The following is a 16595-nucleotide window of genomic DNA, read 5'->3' as shown; positions in this document are numbered from 1 at the left end:
ACATTTAGGTAGTTTAACAAAACCCATTACTTATTTATGTAAAGTCTGGATAAATAAAGGGTAGGAAAGCCATCAGAAAGCCAGGCCAAAGGACCTGCCTATTAAATCAGCCTGTGTGCCAATATCTAGCAAGAAAACCAACCTTTTATTATCTCTAGGTCAGAAGTTATTCCTACTTGTCTACACTGATAAAACTCAGGACACTGAAATGCAATCCCAGAAAGAATATTAACCCTCACTGGCCTCATCCACAAAGCTACTCTACCTGTGGAAGGGACAGATTTTGATGGGCATCTGACTGTCTCTGCCACTCCCCTAAAACTGGCATTGGCAGTTCTCTCAAAGAAGAGCTGTTTGCTGCTGAGATTTTTGTTGTTGGGGCTCTTCCCTGCACTGTGGATGGTGATACAGGTGGGATGGGCTTGGTAGCAGCAGAAATACTAGACTCACTCCTAGAGTCTGCTTGTCATCCTATCTGTGCTCAGTGGAAGAAACACTGTGGGCTGCTCATTGCTGGTTGATGGGGTTGAGCCAGGGACAACACAGAGGCTTCCATTCACTGTCACTTTCCAGACACTGAGAGACCTTAGTGGCCTCAAATGCATATCAAGTAACCTTGTTAGTGTCAACTTCAAAGAAATAGATTAGAACAGGCTTGCTCAGCCATATGTCATGCCAACAGAAATGCCAAGGGCAGGTTTATGAGGCCATCTTTACTTATGAGGCCTCTACTTTACTAAGCTACCTTCAGAGACTCATGTCACCTGGTTGCTTAACCCTGACTGAAAATGAGAAAGAATTAAAACAAACCATATACAAATTGATTTCAGGTAAGCATCAGCACCAAGGGGAGGAAAAGGGCTGGGGAAAGATTTTTGGATCTTTTTGATAATAGGCTTTAAGAGCACAGGCAGTATGGCACACACCTTTAATCTCAGCACTTGGGAGGCAGACACAGGCAGATCTCTGTGAGTTCGAGGTCAGCCTGGTCTACAGGGAAATTTCTAGGACAGCCTGAACTACACAGAGAACCCTGTCTCTCAAAATAATAATAATAACAACAACAACCAAAACAATGACAACAATAGCAAAAACCAAAAACAAAACAACAAAACAAAAAACAGGCTTTAAAATAAAGGTGGAGTGCTAACAAAGCTAAAATACTCACTTTAAGCAAAGTACCTATCAGTCACATCAATGGAACTTCCTATAGAAAGTTAATGATGTTTGGATAATATCATGGATTACTATATTTTATACCTCCATAATTACTTGATAGTTGACAATTATATGAGATCAATGAAAGGTATAGTAAGGACAGCTGAGATATTATCAGCTTTCCTATTATGGTTATATAATATACACCCACCAAAAAGAATATCCTTGTGTGGTAGAATATTATTTTCAGGTGTGTGACTTTTGTTTACGCTGCATTTGTTTAACTCTGTGAAGCTGTGTTACTTTGCCTATCTAAAACACCTGATGCTCTAATAAAGAGCTGAACCACCAATAGCAAGGCAGGAGCAAGGATAGGCAGGGATGGCAGGCAGAGAATATAAATTGAAGACAGGAGGAAGAGGAGGGTCAAGGAGAGAAAAAGGAGAGGAGGATGTCAGGGTCAGCCACCCGGCCATCCAGTCACACAGCAATCCACAGAGTAAGATTTACAGAAGTAAGAGAAAGATAAAAGCCCGGAGGGAAAAGATAGATAGGTTAATTTAAGATTAAAAAAAAAAAAGTTGGCTAGCAACAAGCCAAGCTAAGATCAGACATTCGTAAGTAGTAAGACTCTGTATGTGATTTATTTGGGAGCTAGGCGGTGGGACTCTCAAAAAACCAAAAGAGTGAAAAGCAAGCCACTATGTCCATGTGTGCTATGTACTATCTTTAAGACATTTGTTAAATGTGAAATTGAATATGTATAAGTAAAAGGAACATTTGGGTAAAAGAATATTTACATACATGTACATAGCACATATTAGAAAGTGTCTCTGGAATTATAAACAAGAAATATTAATAGTATTTACAAAAGCTGCTTCAACAGAGAAAGTAGGAATGTTAATGGGACACAAACTATTCATTATTCTTCAATTTAAAATGTATTTGCTGCATGAATGTGCATGTGTGTGTGAATTTGTGCGTTGTGTTTAAGTGTGAGAAACTTTGTGGAACAGTAGCCAGTTTCACCATGTACTATGTATGAAGTCTCAAACTAAGGCTTGAACTTCAGTAAGAATGGACTTAGTTATTGTCATTTCAAATTAAAAGAGGGCTGGAGAGATGGCTCAGCAATTAGGAGTACTGGCTGCTCTACCAGAGGACCAAAGTTTGATTCCTAGCACCCACATGGCAGCCCAGAACTGTTGCTAACTACAGTTCCAGGAGATCTGACACCTTTATACCAATGCACATAAAATAAATGTAAATATATTCATTCATAAAGAATACAACTGTCAATTACAAGGAAATGGATGTCACTGCATTAACCAAAGTAAGTCAGTCTCAAGAGAAAAATATAACAAAAACAAAGAAGCAAAATCAAACCAAAAGAAAACAACCCCAGTTTCTCTCATACGAGGAACCTGTTTTTAAAAAGGAAAGAAGGAAGGAAGGAAGGAAGGATGGAAGGAAGGAAGGAAGGAAGGAAGGAAGGACAGTTGAGTGAAAAATAGGGGCCATTTTGGAGAGGAGTACAAGAGAGCATGGAAATGAGAATACCATTGAAAGACATTGTATACATGTATGAAAATACCATGGTGCTATTATTTTGTACAAATCGTACACAATAATAGCATTTTTTTAAAAGTGCAGAGCTCTGTTTTGCTGTCACCCCAGCTGGTAGCATTTGAGAATCTGCAGAAGGGATGCGGTAACATTGTCCTTGCTGATCGCAAACCTCTCTCACTGTCCACATTGACACAGCACAGGCTGTTCATTCAGGTGTCCTTAAAAAGTCAATGATCAAACTGGTGGCTGGGCAGTGGCCACTGTGACCATCCATCCACTCAGCAGGAAAATCGTTCCAATTCAAAGACAAGCTTCATCTGATTCTTCTTTTAAAAGAATGGTAAGGGAAGAAAGATAACCATTGTAGTGTAGTACATTGAGATCTTAGTATAATACAGCTGTGACATTCTAGGAGCATTAAGTGGGCCCTTTTGGGGTGACGCCTTCCAAATATGCCTCTGAGTTATGACTAAGTTTCTATTTTTTCCTACAGATACGCCAATCAGCCTTATCAAAAGGAAATTTGTGACACAGTTTGGGACTAAGAGACCAGGGAACAAAACAGGGCTAGAAATAGTGACCTGGTTTCCCTGGAAACAGAAGAAAGTACAGGTTTATAGGTCACTGTTGCTTTGTATCAGAAGCCTCTGGTTAAAGTGGATCATAGCCTGCAGGTCCATCCCCTGTCTTCCACATAAACAAAACTCCCCAAGAGTGCCCTTTCAGCCCTACTCACCAAATGAATAATTGACAGAAAGTCATTTCGGCCCATTTACTTTTCTTGTCTTTTTTTTTTTTTTCTGTGTTCAGTAGAAACTTGGTTTTCTCAAATGTAATATGAAAATTTGCTAAAAGGCGAAAGTGAATGATAAAGGGGGCTCTGAGACTCTAGAATATAATATAGGAATCCATGAGCTTTGCCTTGCTTTAGGCTTACATTGTAATTTGACGATAACTCAAGATTGACTTTTATGTCTCATGAATCAATTTTTTTTTTTAATTTCAGAAAATAAGCCTTCTCTAGCTACTTTAGGAACACAGCTTCGGGAAAGATTTTGAACAGGTCTCAGAGGCCCAGAGAGGGGCCAGAGAACAACAAAAGGATGCCATATGTGAGTCACACAGCGGGGTGGCTGCAGGGAAATCTGGGAGCTGCTGTCTCTGGACACGGGCTGCTGGAATTCTGACCGTGGTGGTGGACAGAATGCCCACTCTCGCCTGTCTTCCCCGATGGATGTTGACAGGTGCCTCACATACCTCCTCTTTTAAAAAACAATTTATTTAACTTTATTTTCTGTGCATTGGTGTAAAGGTGTCATACCCCCTGGAACCAGAGTTACAGACAGTTGTTAGCTGCCATGTGGGTGCTGGGAATTGAACCCTGGTCCTCTGGAAGAACAGCCAGTACTCTTAACTGCTGAGCCATCTCTCCAGGCCACCTCTTGAGGTTTCAATTAGATAACAGCGACTGCCAGGGTCTGGCCCCTAGATCCTGAATTCTAAAATGTCAAGAGTTTTTTTTTTTTTTTTTCCTTCCCCTTTGGGGCACAAACTCTGAGAAATTAGGACATTCTCCAAATATGAAATAGGCTCAAAGGTAACGAGCAATGGTATTAATTACTTTCTGTTGCTGTGATAAGACACCATGACTAAAAGTAACTTATAGATGGCTTTATTTGGGCTTATGGGTCCATAGGCGGGGTCCATAGTGTCAGGGCATGGAGTGTTGACATGGCAACAGTTGTCTGGGTCAGGAAGCGGAGAGATCACATCTTCAACCACATGCAGAAAACAGAGTGAACTAGGAGTGTGGTGAAGCTACAAAAACCTAAAATCTGTCTGCTTTGATGTATTTCCTCCAGCAAGGCTACACCAACCCCAAAGGTTCTATATCTTCCCAAACAGCACATTGCCAATTGGGGACCAAGGGTTTATAAATGTGAGCCTATGGGAGGCATTTCTCATTCAAATCACACATGTCCTAAAAAACAATGACTTCCGGGAAATGGTATGACTTCAGTATCACTGGATGCCCTGGAAGGTCTGAGTCACATTTATTCATTGTCTTTTTATCATATGGTCATTACATTCAGCGCTTAACACCACGTCCAGGACTGTTGAGGAAGCCTCCTGTCGTGTTGGAGGACACAGGCCAATAGACCTAACATCTGGAGGCCAATGCAGCTCATATAAATATGGTGTACAATGTAGTTACAGGAATATTGGTGGAAAAGATGAACCATTCTTGTCTTGGTCCCTGGGCAATGTAGAGTCAATACTTGGAAGAATTCTCTGTTCAAGGGCTTCCACAGGGGTAAGGGTGGGTGACAGAAAAGCTCTAAGACATCCTGTACTATATAGCAAGACACTGATTCAAAGAAATTATTATAATGGTTTTCACACACAAAAAAACCTCATATGTTTAACATAAATTTTGGAAACTGAGTATGTTTTAGAGACTAGATGTCAGTTGGCTCCATTTGAGAATCTGAACTCCAGTGTGTTTATTTGCCTGCCAGAGTTCTAACTAGAATGCTTCCTCCTCTTGCCACTAACAGATCACAACAAGAACATTCCAATTTCCATGCATGAAAGATGAAAAACATTTTCTTTTGCAAAGAATCAAATGCAGTCTGTTTTTTTTTTTTTTTTTTTTTTTTTTTTTTTTTTTGGTGTTTTTTTTCTTTTAAACCCTGTCTCTCAGCTGACATCTGGTGGTTAAAACCTAAAATGCAGTTTTATAAAACAAAACAAAACAAAAGATTGGTTCTTAGATGCTATGGATAGAAAACACTTAAAGGCTTACAGCCAAATTGACTGAGGCCAATTTTGCTTATATTGCTGGCATTGAGTTATGCCTAAATAGGCATGATGGTGTGAGGATTGATGTAGAAAACTCTCCAGCACTGTATAACATCTGGCAGGCTCTAGATCCTGCTCAAATTGGTGGCCATGGTTAGATGACATAGTTAAATTTAATTTCGATAGCTTCCAAAGTGAAGAGACACATTAACTATAGAAGGATAAAAATGAATTCCTATTGGACCTCTGGGTGGCAATGTGACACAGACAAAACAAACACCTCTATTCTTTCCTGTGTAAAATCTTGAGGGGTGGAGGAAGCATGAATATGGAAGATGTCCTGGTCAGGCCTTTTTGTCAGCTTGACACAAACCTGGATCACCCGGGGAAAGGGAATTTTAATTGCAATGATGCCTTCATCGGATTGGCCTGTAGGAAAGTCCATGAGGGGAGGGCCCAGCCTATTGTGGGCAGTGCCTTCACTGACCTGGTGGTCCTCAGGAGAGCAAACCCAAACTGAGGAAGCCAGGAGGAGCCAGGAGGAGCCAGCAGGAGCCAGGAGGACCCAGGAGGACTAGGAGGACCCAGGAGGAGCCAGTAAATAGTGTTCCTCTTTGGTCTCTGTTTCTGTTTTTACTTCCAGGTTCCTACCTTGAGTTTCTACCTTGGCTTTTCCTGATGACGGACTGTGAGTTCTAAGACAATATAAACCCTTGCCTCCTGAAGTTGCTTCTGGTCATGGTGTTTATCAAAGCAATTAAAGAAAAAGAGCTAACTAAATCAGGTGGTTATTTAAGGGAAGATGAATGGAGTTATGAGGAGCATGATAAGAAAGGGTAATGGAAGGGCAAATATAATAAGTACATTGCGTATATATGAAACTATTAGCGAAACCCACTATTTCATATAATTGAATGTATACCAACAATATGTTCAGTGTTCAGAGTATCTTATGTACTCTTTCCACTGAGCAAACTTTCCTTCTACTCTGAGTAAAACATTCTGAGACTTGCATGGTTCTCCTCTAAAGTCTAACTAGTTTAAAATGTCCTCTTTATTGAACTCTAATCTACCACATTTCTTAATATGTATATGTGAAACAAATACTTACTACAGTGGCTGGAAGAATTGTTCAGTGATTAAGGGCACTAACTGATTTCCCAAAGGACTGGGGTTCAAATCCCGGCACCCACCACAGCTGTCTGTAACTCCAAGATCTGACACCCTTACACAGACGTACACGTAAGCAAAACACCAATGCACATAAAATAAAAGGAAATTAATAAAAAATGCATGCTTTAGACACTCACACTTACTGCATGTAGCTCAGTGTAGTAGTGTATGCCTTGAACCCTAACGTTCTGGAGGCAGAGGCAGGGGGATCTCTGTGAGTACCAGGAAAGCCAAAGCTAAGTAGAGAGGACCTGTCTTAAACAAACAAACAAACAAAAAACAAAACAAAACAAAACAACAAAACACACCTCTTTTTAGATGCTGCATTGTTTTACTGGAAATTACTGAATATTTTTGTTTGAATGTTTTCTTATAAGCTGTAGACAACTTTGTTTCCATTTCTTTTGGGGGCTGAGACCATAGTTTCTTGGCACAGAACTTGCACAGTATGTGGGAAGCCCTGGGTTTGATCTCCAACACTGCCAAATATAATTAAATATAGACATATTATGCTTTTATAGCTTCATTGTATTCTTTTACATACATATTCAGAAAATATAATGGTGAACATGTAGACAATGTCCTTTCTGTAATGGGGATTTTTATTTCAATTTATTCTTAGGTGTCTTCTTTTTAGATATATCAATTTGGACCTTCCTTCCAATTATGTTTTATAACTGTGGCAATTGACTTTTTTTCTTTCTCTCTCTTTTCTCTTTTGAGATGAGGATGGTTTCAAACTCATGATCTTCCTGTCTCAGCCTGCCAAGTAGCTGGGGTTGCAGACACATTTCTGTCTTCAAGGCAGTTGACTTCCACAGGTAGATTTTGTTTCCATTAATCCCATATGATTCTTGCATTGTTTGCAATAGGTTTATGTTGGCATTACTGAATTTTCCAAGAATATAGCTATTTATAAACAGTTACTACTGCACCACCTTCCAGTGTACAGTCTTTTATTATCTAATTCCATTGACTAAATTTTGAGAAATTTGCTAAATGAATGTGCATGGTGTAGAAGTAAATATCTTGCTATTGGTGTTAGAATTTCTTCAGTGAGCTGCATGATGGCCTTTGACAGATATTAATATTTTCTACTTTATCAAGATTGTTATAAAAAAGTCAAATATGTCATCATTTGTTGAATGCTCTGTTTGACATATATGGAGAAAAATCACCCCCTACATCTGCCCCCCCCCCTTCAGTCAGTTACTAGGAAGGTTCAGTTGCAGCAAGCAGAGAGGGATTTACAGACTTAAGGATTCACCAATTGAAGCAGGAACTCGAGTAAGTTGAATTGAAAGTGAGCAGAAGTAGGCTGACTACTCCACAGAATGGGCCTACCAGGACCACATGTTCCTTCCAGAATGAGAAAGTTGTACTCCTAACCGATACTTGCTGAGTCTGCCATCTTTATATCATTTAAAATGAGAACCTGAAAAAGTCTTCTTGGCACATAATAATCAAAACACTAAACTACAGAACAAAGAGAGTATATTAAAAGCTGCAAGGGAAAAATATCAAGTAAAAATATATAGGCAGACTTAGAAGAATTACAACTGACTTCCCAATGGAGAGTCTAAAAGCCAGAAGGACCTGAACATTGTTTCTGCAGTCTCTCTGAGACCACAGATACCAGCCTAGACTACTATACTCAACAAAATTTTCATTCACAATAGATGGAGAAAATAAGACATTTTATGATAAAATCAAATTTAAGCAGTATTCATCTATAAATCCATCCCTACAGAAGGTGCTACAGGAAAAACTCAAACCTGAAGAGGCTAACCCAGGAAAACACAAAAAATAAATAATTCCAGACCAACAGCAAACACACACACACACACACACACCACCACCACCACCACCACCACCACAACAACAACAACAACAAAACAATAGGAACCAACAAACCCTGCTCATAGATTTCTCGCAATATCATTGGTTTCAATTCCCCAGTAAAAAGACACAGACTAACCAATGCAACAATAGGATCTACTCTCCTGCTGCATCCAAGAAACACCCTTAACATAAAGGATAGATCACAACCAAAGGGAATAGATGGTAAGAAATAATCAAATGAAAGTCTAGAACCAATAAAACAGAAAAAGCAACAACAAAAATAATACAAAGAATCAATGAAACAAAGAGTTGGTTCTTTGAGAAAATAAGATTGACAACTCCTTATCCAAACTAACTAAAAGGTAGAGAGTATCCAAATTAACAAAATTAAACATGAAAGGGGTAGGTACATCATAACCAACACTGAGGAAATCCAGAGAATCATAAGGACATGCTTTTAAAAACTGTACTCCACTAAATTGGAAAAATCTAAAAGAAACAATAATTTTCTTGATCCATACCACTTATCAAACTTAAATCAAGATCAGATAGGCAATTTAAACAGACTTATTTCCATTAGTGAAACAGAAGCAATCATTAAAAAGGTCTCTCACTACCAAAAAATCCCAGCCAGATGGTTTTATCACAGAATTCTATCAGACTTTCAAAGAAGTTAATGTCAACTCCTTAAATTATTTCACAAAATAGAAACCAAAGGAACATTTCCCTCTGCATTTTATGAGGTCACAATTACCCTAAGGCCTAAGTCACATAGAGGCCCAACAAAGAAAAAAACTTACAGACCAATTTCCCTTATAAACATAAATGCAAAAATTCTCAAAAATGTACTTGCAAACTGAATGCAAGAACACATAAAAAAGGTAATCCTTCACGATAAGTAGGGTTCATCTCAGAGATGCAGGGATGGTCCAACATTTGTAAATTGATAAATGCAATCCATCACATACTAACTAGAAGACAAACTCACACAATCAAATTTAATGCAGAAAAGGCCTTTGGCAAAATTCAACACCCATTCATGATACTTTAAAGTCCTGGAGAGATTATGGATACAAGGGACATATATCAACATAAGAAAGGCAGTTTACAGCAAGCCCGTAGCCATAATCAATTTAAATAGAAACCCAAAGCAATTCCACTAAAATCAGAAACAAGATAAGGTTGTCCACTCTCTCCATACCTATTCAATATAATACTTGAAGTCATAGCTACAGCAATAAGACAACACAAGTAAATCAAGGGGACACAAATTGGAAAGGAAAAAGTCAAAATATCTTTATTTGTAGATGATATGATAGTATATCTAAGTGACCAGAGTATTCAATGGGAAACTCCTATAGCTGATAATCACTTTCAGCAAAGTAGCTGGATACAAAATTAACTCATAAAAATCAGTAGCCCTTCTATGTACAAATGTCAGAAAGACTTAGTCAACTCTAACCAAGCAAATAAGATAAAAACTTGAAGACATCAAAGAAAGAAATTAATGAAGATATCAGAAGATGGAAAGCTCTCCTGCGCTTAAGGATCAGTAGGATTAATACAGTAAAAATGACCACCTTACCAAAAACAATCTACAGATTCAATGTCATTCTAATAAAAATTCCAATACAATTCTTCACAGATCTTGAAAGAACAGTTCTCAACTTCATAAGGAAACATAAAAATCCAGGATACATTTAACAATCCTGGATAATTGAAAAGAAAAACTATAGGAAGTATCACTAACCCTGATTTTGAGTTATATTACAGAGCTATAGTAGTAAAAAAAAAATAGACAGGGTGCTATTGACACAAACACAGACACGTTGATCTGTGGAATCAAATTGAAGACCCAGGCATAAATGCACACACCTGATTTTTGATAAAGAAAGAGACATCAAAAAGAAGACAAATATCTTCAGCAAATGGTGCTGGTCAAACTGGATGGATGCATGTAGAAGAATGAAAATAGATCCACATCTATCACCCTGTACAAAATTCAACTCCAAATGGATTAAAAAACTCAGTACAGAGCTGGGATGCACTGATTTTGATACTACAGAAAGTGGGGAACAACCTTGAACTCACTAGCACAGGAAAAGACTTTCTGAACAGAGCAGAACTTAGTGCCATTAACACAGGCACTAAAATCAACAGTAATAAATGTGAAGTTGTGAAAGTTCTGTATAGCAAAGGACATCATCTACAAAGCAGTAACCTACAGAATGGTTAAAGCTATTTACCAACTACACATCTGATAGAGGGCTAATGCCCAAAATATATAAAGAACTCAAAAAACTAGATGCCAAGGAAACAAATAAAACAAATTAAAATATGGAGTATAGATATAAACAGAAAATTATCAAAAGAGGAAACTTAAAGTGCTGAGCAACACTTAAAGAATAGTGTTTAATGTTCTTAGTCATTAGGAATGGAACATACAAATCAAAACTACTCTGAGATTTCCTCTTACACCCATTAGAATGACTTAAGACCAAGGAAACAAGTGATAACTCATACTGGGAAGCATGTGTAGTAAGGGTAATATTCATCCATTGCTGGTTAGGGGGTGGATTTGTACAGCCACTATGGATATCAGTGTGGTGATTCCTCAGAAAGATGGGCATTGATCTACCTCAAGATCCAGCTATATCACTCTTGTGCATATACCCAAGGGATGCTTTATCCTACTACAGAGACTTGGTCAGTCATGGTCATCACTACTCTATTAATAACAGTCAGAAATTGGAAATAACCTAAATGTCCCTCGACAGAAAAATGGATAAAGAAAATGCTGTATATTTACACGATGGAGTGTTACTTGCCTGTTAAAAGAAATGAAATAATGAAATTTGTAGGTAAATGGATGGAACAAGAAAAAATAACCATCCTGAGTCAGGTAATACAGAGTCAGAAAGACCAATGTGGCATGTATTTTTTTTTATATGTAGATTATTAGTTGTTAAATCAATGATAACTAAGCTATGACCCATAGAACCATAGTTGTTATTAGGTAAAGAATAAGGGACCTGGGGACAGATAGATCTTGTTGGGAAAGGGAAATTAAATAGTTATAGATGAATGGGGGGGGGCTGGAACAGGAGGATCAAGTGAGGAAGGGGGGAAAGAGATGATGATAGAAGGACTCTGAAGAGCGACAGCTAAAACAAAGGGCCATTTGAAGAGTGGTATGGAACTCTAATAAATAGAAACTTCCTAAAATATATAAAACATATATGAAGGCAATCTAAATGAAATCACAAAATTTCATTTAGTGGTTAGGATTATAGTGTGAAAGCCTGGGCTCAAGGAGAGCACAGACAATGAAACTAGGAACAGCAAAGAACTCAGCTTATATGGGAAGCAGGCAGCAGAGTCTTTATTCTTAGTCATGTTATACAGTTAGAGCTGTGATCACAAAGTACATAGTACCATAATATACCAATCTGTAATTATTTTTTCTTACTGGACAAACAGCAGCAGCTCCTTACGTGTTACTAATTGCACTTTTCCCCCCCAGAAGATAAATTCAAAGAACATGACCCCTGACCAAGGAAATACTTGTTGGAGTATGAAGAGTATCTGTTGAAACTCTGCAATATTCCTGTTTTCAAGGGACATATGGCAAGTGCATTGTCCTGGCAAATTTCCCCCATTTCCCACTTTTTGTTTAGCCATGCTTTGTGACATAATGTTGAAAACAGCCACTCAATGCTGAGTCATTAGGGAAGGTTTTTCCAGACTATTAAAAAAATAACAAAAAACAAACAATATAAACATATAAACATTGGAGGAGCTTATAATCTTAAATTGATTAAATACATTTAACTTCCCCAAGCTATCATCAACCCTTTTTAAATAATCCATCCCCAGGTAGTCCATGCAACTGTCCTGCAAATGTGTGATTAATATTAGACTGCAATTTCAATATTTCCTGAGTCATATTGCCCTTATTTAATAAATACTTTCTAACCTTATCCCAAGGAAACAGGATCTCATTCTAATACACCAGAGTAACAAAGAATTGAATCACATTCCAATTACATCTTAATGATAATTGCCTTTATAAGTTAACAACTTGATTAACATAGCCACAGCTGATTCTAAATTGGCGATTTCAGCATGCAGGATCTTATTTATATGTCTTTACACATTCCATGGTTTTCCTGAATCAAAATGACATCTTTGTGTATAATGTACATTTTGAATGCTCCTCCAGCAGTAGCAGCAGTGGTGGTAATGGCAACAATTACCAATACAATGGCAATATTTTTGTCATTTTCTTCAATTGTTTCAATATATGATAAAGCATAGATTATTCCCTAGCTTCTTTCATCTGTACAGGCATCCAAGCATCAATCCGAGCTCAAAGTACATAGATGCTCTGGGAGCTCAAGAGTACTAGTATTTAAACATGTATTTTTTTAAAAAAAGAACAATTGGGACAAAACATATAGCCTTCAGATCAATTCTGAGTAGTTTCTTCAATCATAAACACATATGAACACATGTCATAATATTATGAGATACAGTTCTTTTTTTGTAAAAGAGACATAGTCTCATTATTAGAACTATTTTTCCATATATTCGCTTTCTAGACCCAAATGCTACCCAATGATGACAAGTTCCAAAAATGTTCTTAAGTAGCTCCTCCCTCCATATGACCCTTCCCCCATTACTGTGGATGGTGGTGGTCTTTGTATTTCTGGTTGGTGTGAGCAGAACCTACAGGGTTCCAAATATCCTGTTGTTTATCAGTCAAAAGGACAGCTATTTGAGCAGGGTCTTTTCATAGCAGGGAATGGCCTATCTTGTAGCCTATCTAGTACTAATCAAGAAATTCTTATCAGTAAAGAGACTAAGTTTTTGACCATTTTATCAGGTAAAAATAGCCATTCAATTATTGTATTATAATTTTGGTAAAATATACCTGCTGGAGAATGATGAGATAGAAAAATCATATACTCCAATACTCCAATAGTCATTTGTAAATGTTTTATTTCTTGATGTGTTGATTCGCTATTACTAGAAAATATCTTTTTCTGTCCCTAGTAACATTTTTGTGTCATAAAATCTAAAGACTGCTATTCTGAAATTAACATATCCATTCCAGTCTTGTTATGGCTGCTATTTCTATGGTAATCTTTTTCCATTCCTTTACTTTCAAGCCATTATGCAACCTTTAAGCAAACGTTTGTGTCTTATAGACAGTACACATTTATGTCTTGCATTTTTGCCTCATCCAACTTGGTCTTTATACATAATTATTAATATAGGTGGACTTCTATCTGTCATTTATTATGTGTCCTCTGTGTCTTATTCTTATTTGATTTTTCTGTCTTTTTTTTAAACTGACTTCCCTTTTCTTATTTATTTTCTTTTTGATTGCCTTAGTTAGGATTATTCTTGCGATAATGAATCAGAATCACCATGACCAAAAGCAAGTCGGGGAGGAAAGGGTTTATTTGGCTTATACTTCTATATTGCTGTTCATCATCAAAGGAAGTCAGGAAAGGAACTCAAACAGGGCATATAACTCCAGTTTGTATGTCAAGTTGTCATAAAACTATCCAGCACAACCCCATTGCTGCAGACAATACCTACACAATTTACTGAACATAGAGAGGTCAAGATGGTGCGTACATAGAGCATCACCCCTATATTCTATCATTTTTCGGTACAGGAAATGAAAATACTAACCCAGCCACAAACTCTTTGATTTACAAGAGTGCCCTGCCTCCAAGATCTGCTTGTTCAGTAGTGGCACAAAACTTATAGTAGTAACCAATCAATATCAGACTTTACTAGATGGAACCCATACCCAACACTGTTTGGGCTACCAAGAATCTACGTAGACAGCTCAAGGACATAGGATAAAACCAAATACCACTGTTCTTAAAAAACAAAGAACAGCAACAGACATAGCAATAAAATGACACTCTACTATATTCATACATAATCAGTGCCGTGAATTAGATACCATCAGAGGAGCTTACTCCTGCAGGAGATGGAAACATACAAAAACCCACAGCCAGATATTATGCAGAGAATGAGAGACTTCTGAACACACATTCCTAAAGGGGAATCTCCATCAATCCCTACCCTCAGAGCTCAGGGACCCATGAGGAAGAGGAAGCAGAAGGAGTATAAGAAACAGAGGGGATGGAGGACACCAGTAAAACCAGGCCTTCTAGATCAACCTGCTCATAGCAAAACAAACTCACAGAGACAGGGGCAGCATGCACAGATCAGCACCAGGTCCCTTGCATATATATTATGGCTTCTGATTTAGTGTTTTTATGGGATTCTTAAGTGTACAAATGAATGGGTCTCTGTTTCTTCTGCCTTCTCTTGGGCTCTATCCCTTATGTTTGTTTTATCCAACTCCGGTGTGTTAGTTTTTGTTTTATCTTATTATATTTTATTTTTATCACTATTCTTAAGAAACCTGTTTGTTTTCTAATGAGAGTGGATGGGTGAGAGGAGAGGTGGAGAGGAACTGAGAGCTGAGGAGGGAAGGGAAATTATAATCAGGAAACATTGAATGAAAGAAATCTGTCTACAATTAGAGAGAGAGAGAGAGAAAGAGAGAGAGAGAGAGATAACCTGCCACCACAACTCTCAAAAGGGACACAGCTTCTTATCTGTCACCTCTGGATCAGGAAGAAGATATAACAGAGTTGGTTTCAGAGTCTCACTGTGCATACTACCAGCTACCCTAGAATGGAAGCATCAGGTGTCACTTCTTACTTCATTTAGTTGTTCTGAAGTCACAACTTATGTAAGTGCATTAATCTGCTCCACAAACAATCTACTTTGAGAACCCTAGCTGCAAAGGATCCTTAGAGATAAAGATTTTAACATTCTACCTCTGTGGTAATGGATGGCACACTACGAAAGACTAAAATAGGCACTGAGTGAGGAGCTGTCTCTATCGACCAGTCATTGACATAGTGGATGCTACTAGAATCAAATCCAAATAAAACGGTCTTTATACCAGAAGATACTTGCACCTGCACCAGCATTCAAAGTAGCCAGAGCCAATGTGGATGCCCTTCAGTGGATGGGTATATTTATGGAATGAGAAAAATACCTTATTGTATAAAAGAATGAAATCCTGTTACTTGTGCCAACACGAATGGAACTGGAGAACAGTGTGCTGAGTGAAGCATGTCAGACACAGGAAGACAAATGGCATATGCTCTCACTTATGTAACAGAATGCCATTAGTCAGTGTTGTAGAAGCAGAGGTGGGACAGCAGGCACAAAAGACAAGAAAAAGGGAAGAGGGGGGGGAACAGAGAATGGAATTAAGATGCCTGTCAGAGAAAGAGGAGGAGACAAACAATAGCTTCTCAGAGGGAAGCCAGCCCAGTTTTTCATATTAATATAGAACATTGCCAGTATCCCCAGGCACCATTCCCTTTTTCTTTAAGTCTTGGTGTATTAGCCCAAGTTGTCTTGGAGTTCATGATCCTTCTGCCTCAGCATGTCAACTAGAGTGGTTACTGACTTGCACCACCAAACATGGATATCATTTCCTCAGTGAACAAGTTCTTAACTTGTGAATCCATGAAAAGCATGTGGCTTTGATTTAAAATTCTCAGACAAGAATACTTTAGTGAAAGAGGTTTTGTTTTAGCTAGGAGCTAATGTTTCAGGGCAGTTCTCTCTATGCCTAATGGAACATGTAGGTGGCATTTGGGCTCATTGTTCTTTCGAACTGTAAAATCAAGAACTCTCAGATTACTGTCTGAAACTCGCTTTGAAGCGATGGACTCAAGTTTATAATCTAAGGTGAAATTAGTAAGTGGTGTGGTCACAAAATTACAATCCACACCAAAGATGTGTCCTAGTTAGTTATGACTGTCAACACAGCCTAGGATCATTAGAGAAAGTGTCTAGATCAGATTGGTTTGTGGGCATTTCTGAGGGGGATTCTTGACTTTTAATTAATGTAGGAGACCCCATTTCACCGTGGACAGCTCTATCCCCCAGTTATACATGAAACTAACCAACCATTGGTCTGTGAGCAAACTTTGCCCGTG

This window comes from Phodopus roborovskii, unplaced genomic scaffold (assembly GCF_943737965.1).
Source record: "Phodopus roborovskii unplaced genomic scaffold, PHOROB, whole genome shotgun sequence".
Classification (NCBI taxonomy): Eukaryota; Metazoa; Chordata; class Mammalia; order Rodentia; family Cricetidae; genus Phodopus; species Phodopus roborovskii.
Note: the sequence above shows the minus strand (reverse complement) of the source record.